The sequence below is a fragment of the Aotus nancymaae genome, unplaced genomic scaffold (genome assembly GCF_030222135.1).
Source record: "Aotus nancymaae isolate 86718 unplaced genomic scaffold, 86718_ANA_hifiasm-v0.15.2.pri h1tg000046l, whole genome shotgun sequence".
Lineage (NCBI taxonomy): Eukaryota > Metazoa > Chordata > Mammalia > Primates > Aotidae > Aotus > Aotus nancymaae.
This window is the reverse complement of record NW_026988460.1, coordinates 23019695-23034044: the sequence shown is the minus strand read 5'-3', so window position 1 is coordinate 23034044 and position 14350 is coordinate 23019695. Positions and strand designations below refer to the sequence as shown.

General features: G+C 37.7%; 1 protein-coding gene and 1 pseudogene across 1 annotated transcript in view; both read right to left on the bottom strand.

The window, feature by feature from the left end:
• The window catches only part of SYN2 (synapsin II), a 187106-nt gene that overhangs the window by 111259 nt on the left and 61497 nt on the right, over positions 1-14350 (bottom strand). The gene's annotated exons all lie outside the window — the stretch shown is intronic.
• Positions 8390-9526, bottom strand: LOC135268893 (actin-like; annotated as a pseudogene).

Below are 14350 nucleotides of genomic sequence, written 5' to 3'. Positions count from 1 at the left end.
GTTGGAGGCATCACACTATGGGACTTCAAACTACATTACAAGGCTACAGTAACCAAAACAGCATGGTAATAGTACAAAACCAGACACATAGACCAATGGAAAAGAATAGAGAACTCATAGGTAAGACTGCACATCTATAACCACCTGATCTTCAACAAACCTGACAAAAACAAGCAATGGGGAAAGGATTCCCTATTTAATAAATGGTGCTGGGAGAACTGGCTAGCCATATGTAGAAAACTGAAACTGGACCCCTTCCTTACACCTTATGCAAAAATTAACTAAAGATGGATTAAAGAATTAAAAGTAAAACTCAAAACTATAAAAACCCTAGAAGAAAATTTAGGCAATACCATTTAGGACACAGGCATAGGCAAAGATTTCATGATGAAAGCAATTGCAACAAAAGCAAAAATTGACAAACGGGATCTAATTAAACTAAAGAGCTTCTGCACAGCAAAAGAAACTATCATCACAGTCAACAGGCAACTTACAGAGTGGAAGAAAATTTTTGTAATCTATCCACTTGACAAAGGTCCAATATCCAGAATCTACAAGGAATTTAAACAAATTTATGAGAAAAGAACAACCCCATTAAAAAGTGGGCAAAGGACATAAACAGACACTTCTTAAAAGAAGACATTCACACAGCCAGCAGACATATGAAAAAAAGCTCAACATCACTATCATTAGATAAATGCAAATCAAAACCACAATGAGATACCATCTCACACCAGTCAGAATGGTGATTATTAAAAAGTCAAGAAACAAAGGATGCTGGCAAAGTTGCATAGAAATAAAAATGCTTTTACACTGTTGGTGGGAATGTAAATTAGTTCAACCATTGTGGAAGACAGTGTGGTGATTCCTCAAAGATCTAGAACCAGAAATACCATTTGACCCAGCAATCCCATTACTGGGTATATACCCAAAGGAATATAAATCATTCTGTTACAAAGATACACACACATGCATGTTCATGGAAACACTATTCACAATAGCAAAGATGTGGAATCACTCCAAATGCCCATCAGTAATAGACTGGATAAAGAAAATGTGGTACATATACACCATGGAATACTATGCAACCATAAAAAGGAATGAAATTATGTCCTTTGCAGGGACATAGAGCTGGAAACCATTATCCTCAGCAAACTAATATAGGAACAGAAAACCAACCACCACATATTCTCACTTATAAGTAGGAGCTGAACAATGAGAACATATGGACACAGGGAGGGGAACAACACACTGGGCCCTGTCGGGGTTGGGGTTGGGGGAGGAACAGCGTTAGGAAAAACAGCTAATGCATGCTGGGCTTAACACCTAGGATATGGGTTCATAGGTGCAGCAAACCATCATGGTACATGTTTACCTAGGTAACCAACCTGCACATCCTCCACATGTGCCCTGGAACTTAAAAGAAAAATAAAATATTTTTCTAAAAAAAAAAATGCTATGCAAAGTTTGATTAAAATCTATAGCCGTGCTTACAGTTATTCTTATATTAATTTTCTTGGGAGTGAAACCATCGCAATTGGGTTACTGATATCAAGCTCAATGCTTAATTTTACACATTAACCTACAAGTGTGAGACTAGATCATAGAGACACTGTAGCGAGACTGCCCCATCGTAAACCTGTGCTGAGTAGTAAAGTTAATCAGAAAAAAATAAGAGAGGAAACTGTAACTCCACTTCCAACACTTCTCCCTGTCAAATTCTATTCCACTGGTCAGCAGCTGGCTCAGTCTTCCTTCAACATTTCTTCTTTCAACTAAAGCTACACAATTTTTCACGTAAAAGTTAACTTTAATCAATCTTGTTATTCAAACCACCTGTCACTACAGAGGCATTTGACATGTTGTAATCTTAGCAACTCTGGGCCATTTGAATGACATCAAATTTGTTTCCAGAAGCAGTTTCAAAGAGGTCTGTAATGGGATAGTTCAAAACGCAGTTCTAGCACTAATGAACCACGTGAGGTTAGACACGTTACTTAACCTTTCTTAGCTTTGGTGAGTAATAATACTTACCTAACAGAATTGTTGTGAGGTTAAATTAAAATGAGTAAAACACTTAGCATAGTGTCTCACACCTAGTAATGACTGATAAAAATGTATGTATTATTAGTATGATTCCCTTGAAATCATTTTTTGCTCCATTCTCATTTCCCATGGTGATATTACCATAAGTGATGTACACACAGTCTGAGAAAAGAAATATATTACTTTTAGGTTCAAAAAACAATCTGAGAAATGTATTTTATGTACTAAAACACTAGATTTTGCCTAACATTTTAATGGCTCATAGGGACAAGCAGACTATCTAAAATCACAACTGAGGAAATTCAAGAAAGGTGGTAATATGACTGCACTTATTCCAGGAAGCTATCGCCTCACACTGGTATTATTTATTAGCCTCCCCACTAGCCTGCTTTTCCTCATCTCTAAAGCCAGCATAGCATAAGAAGAAAAAGCATGAACTTTGCAGTGAGTCAGATATGTATTCTAGTCCTGGCTTTACAAATTACTACTTATGTGACTTGAACTTGTTACTCTACCCTTTTCTGTAAAGGTACCCCAATATCCTCATCTATAAAACGGTGATAATAAATATATATCTCACAGGATTGTTGTGAAGATTAAGTGATCTTCAGTATTGAAGATCAAACTACATTACAATACTTTAGATCATCAAATATGATCTAAAGTATTTACAACAGTGACTGGCAAATAGTATTCAAGGAATATTGGCCAGTAATATTAACAGCTATATGCTCTTTAAAGACAGTGACTAACTCATTGTTTTAAAAATCCCAAGTGTGGCCTAGTGTTGCAAATAGGTATCATACTTGCTTTACTAAATAAATGAGTAACTTTAACAAAGCATTTATGTACTCCTAATGCAATTTCAGAAATGGAAAACATCCTTTAAATCACTGGCCATATACAGGATAAAATATTGCTCCAGTAATTCTTAATATATAAGGAATTTGTTATCAAGGAAGAGGAAGACTAGAATATCTTTTAAAATAATGACCCTGAGGATTTAATTTTTTAATTTAAAGTATACTGCAAGGCTAAGAAGAAATAAAACTGAGTAGCATTCTCAGATAAACGTGAACTACAGGTTATTTCATTCTTCTACTATAATAGCAAGGCATCCTTTTATTATAAGCCTCCACCTGTGTTGGTTATTAAAAACCATATATCATAGCAATTGATATCATATCAATTGTACCCAAAGTAATTTTCCTCCAAATAGAATAACAGATTTTTCATTATATTATCTAAGCATTTAATGTAAAAGCTTTTCCCTACAATCTCAATTCTACTGCTTTGGAGAAGATGAAACTCTATGTTATGAAAATAACCTTTGTGACAACCTTAGGCTAATTTAGAATGCAATGATGCATAGAAAGTCACTGGGCTAAAAATAACACCTGGGTTTTAATATAAGCTGATCAACCATATATTTAAGAACTTGGGCCAATCATTTCATGAATCTGGGCCTCAGTTTCCTCATTTATCTAGTTGAAAAACCATTAATATTCACATTGTTGTGAGGAGAATAATTAATGACAGTACCTATTTAGTAAGGTATGAAGTATTAAACAGATGTGTAATGATATAATTAATTTAAAATTAGTAATTCTTGAAGGAGAACGGTATTTTCAAGTCCCTTTGATAACAAGAAAGAAACCCACTATAAATTACTTTAACAAAACAGAATTTATTGCAAGGATATAGGGATATCTCAGAGAACTCCAAAGCTGCACCTTTTGAGAAACTGGAATCAGAACCTGCAAAATCATCAGGAACCAAATTTCTCCTCTCTCTCATCTCTGGCTTTTCACTAGTTCCAATTAGTGTGTCTTGAGCCCAGTTTCAGGTTTTCAGAGATTAGCCTGGCTTAGATCCATTGTCTATCCCTGGCCCAATCAACTAAATATAGGGAGTAGGAAGAGTTCTTAGAAAAAGGAGAGCATCATGAGCTGAACAAACACATTAATGTTTACTATTACAGGCCAGTTAGAAATATTTTAAACAATAAGTCCCAATGGCGAGGATTTATACACATTTTTCTTCGAAGTTCAAGGTCATAGTAGTGTGACCAAAGAGGGTAGGAGCAAGGGAAATGTAAGTATATTTAAAGGCAAATTATTTACAACATTAACTTAAGCCTAATGTAACTATCTTAATATCTGAGAGCTACAAGAAATGAATCCAGGTTTTAAAGCTTCAAACTCTGAGTATTAAGCAATTCCCAGCCTTGTCTTACCCTACTACCTGACCTCCTTCCAACACACAGTAATTATACTCCATCGTAATGAACTGTTTATGTTCTTCAAATATGCCATGCATTTTCATGTCCCAATACCTCTCTACTCATTCATTCAACAAATATTACTTGAGGACCTACTATGTCACAAATATTATTCTAAGCACTACCCAAGCCCTCACAGAGTTTACATTCTAATAGAGCAAGAACAAATAAGTATACAAATAATTACTGATACTGATATGCACTATGAAGGAAATATGCTGATCAACCAAATTAGCTGCCAAGCATAAGTAGTGTTACCTAAAGAGGGTATACACACAGAGGATGAGAAAGTCAGGACTCCTCAGTTCCTGGTGTTTGCCAAAGGTGGGAGAATACCTTTTTTCCTATTTCCCTGGCCCTCCTTCTCACCCACTTTTGCTCCTCCCCTTCCTTTACCTAGCCTTTAAATATTAAGAGTTCCTCATTGTCTGGTCCTGAATAAAAAAGTACTGCATAGCTAAGAGAAGTTTTATGGCCTGTGCTGTCCACACAGTTTTCTACCAACCACATCATCCACAGTTAATCCTTTTTACTAATTTTTCATTTATCCTTCCAGTGTTTCTTTTTGAAAATATAAATAAATGCATATTTATACTTCTCCCATTTCTTAAATAAAAGCATATTATACATATTACTATAAAACCCTACTCTTTTCACTTATATCTGAGAAACAAGTTTCTTTCTATGATTGTATTGTGTACCATTGGGTAGATGATTCATAATAATGGACATTTGTGTTCTTTCCCAGCCTGTCAGTATTACAAATAATACCCGACTTGAATGTTGATGTCTAACCAAGAGCTAAAAATGAAATTTTAGGCCTGCATGAGGCAGACAATGGAATTAAGACTCAAGTATAAATCCATGCCACAGAGCAACAACAACAAAAACTAATTTGAATATAAAAACAAGTGAAATATAAAAACTGGACAACAACAACACATAATCAGAATAAGATTGTGAAGTTGTTCCAGAGAAGGATAAAGAATTTGACTGAATTTGGACTTTAAGTCAACTGCAACTTTAAAATTTTAAGAGCATTCACTAACATAATACAAACAGAATATATAACTTCCAAATTAATGGACTGAATAAAGAGTGGGAGGGCTTGCAATCTGGTAGAAGAAAAGAAAAATAAAATGATAAATAGTAAAAACACAGTAGTGAGCATTATACAAACAGTAGAAATAAACCTAACAGATCAGTAATTATAATAAATGCAAAACTTCAAGATAAATATTGTCAGATTGATTTTTAAAAATTCATTTATAGGCTGTTTTGCAAGAGATACACCTAAAACATATAAACATAGAAAGGCTGAAAGTAAAGGGATAGAAAAAGATATACCAGGCTAAAATTAGACAAAACTGTATGACAGATAGAACTAATGGCAAAAAGCATTGATGGAGAAAAAAAGAGGCCTTTTATATATAATTAACAGGAGTAATCTAGCAAGAAGACAGAACTACTCAGAAACATGTATGGCCCTAATTCATAGCTTCTAAATATATGAAGCAAAAGTTGACAGACTTACAAGAAGAAACTGACAAGTCTACAATTGAAGTGGCAGATTTTAACAAACCTCTCTAGATAATTGATAAATTAAGAACAAGAAAATTACCAAGTATGTGAATATTTATATAATAATTAGCAAGTTTGAGCCAACAAATGTTTTAGATACCAACAATTATAGAATACATTCTTCTTAAGCACATAGGAAACATTTACAAAAATCAATCAATCCAAGGCTTATAAAGCAAGCCTCAACAAATTTCAAAGATTTTATCCTTGGCTCCAATGCACATATAACATAAATTACAAACCAATAGCAGAAATATTGTTTAATATTCTGTCTTTTGGTTAAAGATGACAGAATGAACACAAATAGTTAACTTTTTACCTCCAGAAATCCAACTATAATAAATGTAAAGGGTTGCTTTATTTTTGGTTTTTACTTATAAACCCACAAGGATGAAGAGAATGGAAGAAGAAATGGCAGCAACAAAATTGTGGGTATTAGAGAATGGAAGCAGCGGTAACTGACTGCAGATTTGAGAAAGCTGAGTCCTAAGCCAGCAGTGGGAAAAAGCAGCCTGGTTTATACCATGGAACATACAAAAGTTTCTGGAAGTGGTGTTGTATATACAGGTTAGCTGATTATTAAGTAAGACTTAGGCCTCTATGTCATCTCCACTGTTATGCTTGGCTGGGTGACTCAACACCCTGGAACTCTTTAATCCATGCAGGAAACCAGAATTTATTCTCTGAAGAAGTTAAAAAGCGGGGTTTTTGGCCTAGAGGCCACAATTACTTTTGAAGATGCAGATGCTTTACTGAAAACAGGTAGAACGAAGGGAAAGCTTACTTTCTAACAGTTGAAAGAACCCAGTCCACTCCACACTGAAATTGTAGAACGCTGGGAGCTATGATCATACCCTTTCACGAAGAGTAAGAGAGAGCTTTCTAAGTTAAGAAAAACAATTTAGATACTGCCATACTGATAAGGTCTACTGGATCATCTGACAGTGAGGCCCACAGCTGGTAAGCTCTACCCAAATGGACAGAGCTTTCAACTAGCCTTTAGTGCTCTGTCTTTTTTCTTGAGCAGACAATTGAGAATAATACATGTTTTAATAGACTATGGAATAAAACACAGAGATCAAACCCATCAACAACAACAACAAAAGTAACCTGGAGAAACAGAGACTATGCAGAGAAATGAAAGCTTTAAAGGTCATTGTTAATATTCTCACAAAGATAATGACTCCATGACAGAAAAACAGGATGAATAAGGAAGCAACTGGAGAAAAATAAAGAGCTCTTGGAAGCTAAAAACATAAATAGGCGAAAGGCCCAGAAATAAACCTTCACATATTATAGCCAACTGACTTTTGGTGAGGGTACCAAGTCAATGGAGAAAAAGAGCGTATTCTGAACAAATGGTGCTGGGACAACCATATATTCATATGCAAAATAATGAATTTAGACCATGATTTCATACTACATACAGAAATGAACTCAAAATGAAGGGCTTAAATTTAAGAGCTAAATCTATACAATTCTTAAAATTAAATATAGCCATAAATCTTTGTGACCTTGGATTAACTAACAGATATGACCTCAAAACCACAACCAACAAAGGGAAAAATAAACACATTTGGACTTTAACAAAATTAAAATTTCTTGTGCTTCAAAATATACTATCAATAAAAATTCAACTCATAGGAGAAAATATTTGCAAATCATGTATCTGATAAGCATTTGATATCCACAATATATAAAGTACTCATATTTCAATAATAAAAAGACAACCCAATTATAAAATAGCAAAAGATTTGAATAGACATTTCTCCAAAAAACATATACACAAATAGTCAAAATCACATAAAAAGATACTCAACGTCCAGTGATGTGTTGCTGGGGCCTAATGTTCTCACATAACAGTAGAAAACCAAAATTTGTTGTCATCTCTTTAAAGAATCGAGAATTGCATACAAAAAAACTTACATAAATTAAAAAGATGAATATATTTACAGGTATAAATGCAAACTGCTTCCAACTCAAGGCAAGTAACAGCCCACGGTTTTCTGGCAGGAAAACATCAACTAAGAAAGGAAATTGGGTCCTATGGCTTGGACATTTCCAACCTTGACAGACCAGCAGGACAGAAACCACTAACTCAAGAGCCCCTGCCAGCCTCTAGAGAAATCCCAGAACACTCAGCCCCAACACATTAATATCCTGTAAAGATTGGAGACTGCTGGCCATGCAGACTCTTCAAGCCACAGACTTGTCTTCCACAAGCATGTTCTTATCTCAGCCACAAAGTGACCAAGCCACATGTACGAAGGGGTGAAATCAAAGATATATACAGGTATTCTACAAATACCAAGGAGGAACAGTTAATTTGAATACAAGGTCAAAATCAGCAACAAGTTCAACAATCCGGTGCTGATATCAGATACAAGCTTCAAGGACAATTTCTTTTTGAAGGCTTATTCCAGTTTCATGAGGCTAGAATGAGGTATATGCATGTGCCAAAGACAAATTTATACTTCTGAATTAACCCTTGCAGCAAATGCTACGTATCTGCTTGCAGTCCATTTAGAAGCATTTGCAGTGGAAAAACAAGGGGCCAACTGCTCGTACTCCTGCTTGCTAATCCACATCTGCTGGAGGTGGACAGTGAGGCCAGGATGGAAGCGCGGAACCACACAGAGTACTTGCACTCTGGGGGGCACAATGATCTTGATCTTCACGGTGCTGGGTGCCAGGATAGTGATCTCCTTCTGCATCCTGTTGGCAATGCCCGGGTACATGGTGGTGCCACCAGACAGCACTGTGTTGGCGTATAGGTCTTTGAGGATGTTCACATCACATTTCATGATGGAGTTGAAGGTGGTCTCGAGGATGCCACAAGATTCCATGCCTAGGAAGGAAGGCGAACAGGGCCTCCAGACACCAGAACTGATCATTGCCAATGGTGATGACCTGGCTGTTGAGTAGGTCCTAGCTCTTCTCCAGGGAGGAGGAGGATGCGGCAGTGGCCACCTCCTGCTCAAAGTCCAGGGTGACATAGCACAGCTTCTCGTTGAAGGATCTCCCACTTGGCCATGGTGGTAAAGCTATAGCTGCACTCTGTGAGGATCTTCATGAGGTAGTTGTTCAGGTCCCCGCCAGCCAGTCCAGACACAGGATGGCGTGGGGGAGCATGTAGTCCTCGCAGATGGGCACCACATGGTTGACCCTGTCTCCAGAGTCCATGACAATGCCAGTGGTGTGCCCAGAGGTGTAGAGGGACAGCATGGCCTGGATGGCCACATACATGGCCTGGGTGTTGAAAGTCTCAAACATGATCTGAGTCATCTTCTCTCTGTTGGCCTTGAGGTTTACAGGGACCTTGGTCAGCAGCACCAGGTGTTCCTCCAGGGCCACATGCAGCTCTTTGTAGAAGGTGTGATCTTCTCCATGTCATCCCAGTTGGTGATGATGCTGTGCTCGATGGGGCCAGGGTTCCCACCTTCAGGCCAGGATGCCATGCTTGCTCTGGGCCTCATCACCTACATAGAAGTCCTTCTGGCCAGGGTACCCGACGATGGAGGGGAAAATGTCTCAGAGGGGGGCATCATCCCCAGCAAAACCAGCTTTGCACATGCCGGAGACACTGTCAATGACCAGCATGGCAATCTCTTCTTCCATTGTGACAGGTGAAGGAGCAGGGCAGCAGAGCAGCAAGAGGACACGGTGCACAGGCTGGTGGCAATGACTGAGTGATACTCAGCGTCACTAACCATCAGGAAAATGCAAATCAAACTGGAGTACCAGACATTTATAGTGGCTTATGCCCATCATCTCAGCACTTTGGGAGGCCAAGGCAGGAGGATCACTGAGCTTGAGGAATTCAAGACCAACCTGCACAAATAGCGAGACCTCATCTCTACTAAAAATTTTAAAAATTAGCCAGGCATGCTGGTGTGTGCCTGTGGTCCCAGCTACTCAGGAGGCTGAGGTGGGAGGACTGATTGAGCCTAGGAGATTGAGGCTGCAGTGAGCTATGACCATACCACTGCATTCCATCCTGGGTGACAGAATGAGACTCTGTCTCAAAAAAACAAAACAAATAAACAAAACTGAGGTACCAAATCACACCCAGTAGGATAAATACAATTCAAAAGATGAACAAGAACAAATGTTGAGGATGTAGAGAAACTGGAACCCTCACCAACTGCTGGTGGAAATTTAAATGGCACACTTGGAAAAACAGCTGGGCAGTTCCTCAAAACATTAGAGTTATCATAGAAGCCAGCAATTTCACTTCTTAGGTATACCCGAAGGAGTATAAAACACATGTTCACAGCCAGGCGCAGTGGCTCACACCTGTAATCCCAGCACTTTGGGAGGCCGAGGCAGGCAGATGACGAGGTCAAGAGTTTGAGACCAGCCTGGCCAACATGGTGAAACCCTGTCTCTACTAAAAATACAAAAATTAGCCAGCTGTGGGAGCATGTGCCTATAATCCTGGCTGCTCGGGAGGCTGAGGCAGGAGAATCACTTGAACCCATTGCAGTGAGCTGAGACTGTGCCACTGCACTCTAGCCTGGGTGACAGGGTGAGACTCTGTCTCAAAAAAAAAAAAAAATGTTCACACAACTTGTACACAAATGTTCATAGCAGAGTTATTCATGTGGTCAAAAAGTGAAAACAACCCAAATGTCCATCAAGTGATGAATAAACAAAATGTGGTATAGACATGACGGAATGTCAGCAATAAAATGGAATGAAGTACTGATGCATGCTACAACATGGATGGACCTTGAAAACATTATGCTAAATGAAAAAGGCCAGTGACAGGAGACCATGTATTATATGATTCCATTTATATGAAGTGTTAAGAATAGGCAACTCCATAGAGGCAGAAAGCAGATTAATGTTGCCCTAAGGCTGAGAGGATGTGGAGAAATAGGGGTATGACTACCAATGGGTACAGAGCTTTATTTCTGGGTAATGAAAATGTTCTAAAATTGATTGTGGTGTGTGGTAGTTGCACAATCCTCTGGCTGTACTAAAAACCATTGGATTGCACACTAAGTGGGCAAGATTTTTAAAGAGAGAAAATAACATCACAGAAAAAAACTCATTAGGAAGGTTGGAAGAAAAGTCAAGGAAATCTTCCTAACGATACAGAAAAAAACTCAGAAGTGAAAACAATTAAATCTGTTGATCAATTCAGGTCAACATCCAAATAATAGTAGCTCTAGAAAGACAGCACAGAAAAATACGGATTGGAAATCAACAATGAAGGAATTCAAAAAAATATCCCAGAATTCAAGGGCTTGTTACCCAGACTGAAAGGGCTCCAGAGAGTCAAGCAAAATAAACGAAAATAGATTCTAACCAAGATTCATAATTTTAAATTTCAGAAAAGCAAGCCAAAAAGAAAATTCCAAATGCTTTCAGGGAAGAGGGTGGGAACAGATCAACATCCAAAAATTAGCTGCAAACTTTCCAGGAGCAATACTGGAAGCCGGAAGATAACTGAGAAATGCCTTCAACATTCTAAGGAAGCATGACTTCCAACCTAAAATTCTAAAGCCAGCAAACTATCAATTAAGTACAAAGATAGTATAAACATATTTTCAGACATGAAAGGTTAAGCTTTAACTGTTTCTATAAAAAGAGAGATCTATCAACTGGTAAATATATGCCAAATACACTTATTACCTTTGAGTTCAAATTTTTATTCATTCATTCGAGACAAGGTCTCACTCTGTCACCCAGGCTGGAGTGCAGTGGCATAATCACAGCTCACTGCCTCCTTGACCTCCCAAAGCTCAGGTGATCCTCCTACCTCAGCCTCCCAAGCAGCTGGGACTATAGGCATGTACTACCACACCTGCCTAATTTTTCTTTTTGTAGAGACAGGGTTTTGCTACATTGCCCGTGCTGGTCTCAAACTCCTAGGCTCAAGTGGTCCCACCACCTCAGCCTTCCAAAGTGCTGTTATTTACAGTCATGAGCCCACCATGCCTGGCCTGAGTTCAAGTTTTAATTGTAAAAGTTTAAAGAGTGCTGGAGAGGTGAAGACTCGAAGACAGACAGAATTTGAGAAATATTTCTAGTAAATGAACAAGGAAAGTTCAGAATGTGTCAAGGAAGCTTTCCCTTTTTTTTTTTTTTTTTTTTTTTGTTAAGATAAGGGAGTCTGGAGTTTGTAATATGCAGATGAAAATCATTTAGTAGAGAAGGAGAAACTGTACATGACCCCACCATGTTCAGCCAATTAATAAATATTCTAACAGTCTCTTATTTATGAATTAGTGTTGTGATGCCATGCATATTAATTAGAGTTGTTCAACAAAGGAATATAGTATAGTCCAGAGAAAAAGTGAAGTTTCATAGAAGACTTTGCCTTGAAGGAGGAAAAGAATTTTACAAGGAAAGGAAAGGAAAGGTTCACCTATCAACACAGAGTTGAAACAATAAGGGAAAAAACATTCCTTTTTTTTTTTTTTCCAAATCACTGAATAACTTGGGTTAAAACCTTGACATGACTTATTCTGTTTCTTTTCCCATGATAAAATCTGCATTTGTCTTTTCTCCCCTAGGGAGATGTGAAATATAATTTAATAAAGCTTGTTGATATGGTTTGGCTGTATCCCCACCCAAATCTCATCTTGTATTATAGTTCCCATAATCCCCACATGTCATGGGAGGGACCCAGTGAAAGGTAGTTGCATCATGGGGGCAGTTATCCCATGCTGTTCTTGTGAGAGTGAGTTCTCATAAGATCTGACGGTTTTTATAAGGTGCTTTTCCCCCTTAGTTCGGCACTCACTCTCTCTCCTGCCACCCTGTGAAGAAGGACATGTTTGCTTTCCCTTCTGCCATGATTCTACACTTCATCTTAGCCAAAAGCCTGATACCCTTCTGTCATGATTGTAAGTTTCCTGAGGCCTCCCCAGCCATGTGGGAGTCAATTAAACCTCTTTCCTTTATAAATCACCCAGTCTTGACTAGTTCTTTATAGCAGTGTGAGAATGGACTAACACATTTGTAAAGAGGTTCTTGAACAGAACTGCTCTATGTTCTGAATGTGAGTACCTTCTGTGACGCTGGGACTCCAGCATATTTATTTTCAAATCCTACATGATAAATATTCTGATATAAGTACATAAATGTAATGGTGAAGAAGGTGAATTATTTGGGCTGGAAAACTCAGTAGCCATGCAAATATTCAGTCTGCGTAAGAGTCAGCCAGATTTTCTACCAATGCCTTCCAGAGCTTTGGTGAACATATTCAGTTCATGCCTTACAGTTTAATACAATTTCCACCCCCCCGAGTCTTTTTTCTAAAACAACTGGATCCAATTATCCCTCTGTTTTCATAAGCAGGATTTTGTTTGTTTTCACTTTTGACATTGAAACAGCTGCTTTCATTTTTTTGAATTATATTTTATTTTTCAGAATGGTTTTAGATGTACAGAAAATACTATAAAGATAGCACAGAGTTCCCACAATCCCCAAAGCTAACTTTCCATACCATCATCTGACATTAGTATGGTATAGTTGTTATTATTAATGAGCCAATATTGATTCATTATTATTAACTAAAGTGCATACTTTATCCAGATTTCCTTAGTTTTTATCTTTACCACATCATTCACATACCACACAATTCATCCTTTTAAAGTGTGCAATTCAGTAGAGTTTAGTATATCTACCACTATCTAATTCTAGAGTATTTTTGTTACCCAAAACAGAGACCATGTACCCATTACTAGTCACCTCCCAAAGCCTCATCCCCACTTGCAGCCATAGGTAATTACTAATCTGCTTTCGGTCTCTATAGAGCTACCTATTCTGGACTCTTCATATAGATGGAATCATACAACATGTGGTCTCTTGTTACTGGCTTTTTAATAATTTCAACTTTTATTTTAGATTTGGGGGTACATCTGCAGGTTTTGCTACATGGGTATATTGCATGATGCTGAGGTTTGGGGTATGACTGATCCCATCAGTCAGGTAGCGAGCATAGTACTCAACAGTTTTTCCAACCCTTGCCCTCCACCCTCCTTCCCACCTCAAGTAGTCTCTATTGTTGTCAACTTTATGTACACAAATACCCAATGTTTAGCTCCCACTTATAAATGAGAACATGTGGTATTTGGTTTTCTGTTTCTGTTATTAATTTGTTTAGGATAATGGCCTCCAGCTGCATCCATGTTGCTGAAAGGACTTAATTTTTTATACTTTTTTTATGGCTGTATAGTATTCCACAGTATATATGTACCACCTTTTCTTTATTAAATCCACTGCTGATGAGCACCTATGTTGATTCCATATCTTTACTACTGTGAATAGTGCTGCGATTAACATTTAAGTACGTGTGTTTTTTTGATAAAATAATTTATTTTCTTTTGAGTATATACCCAGTAATGGGATTACTGGGTTAAACAGTTCGGTTTAAAGTTCTTTGAGAACTCTCCAAACTGCTTTCCACAGCAGCTGAACTAATTTACA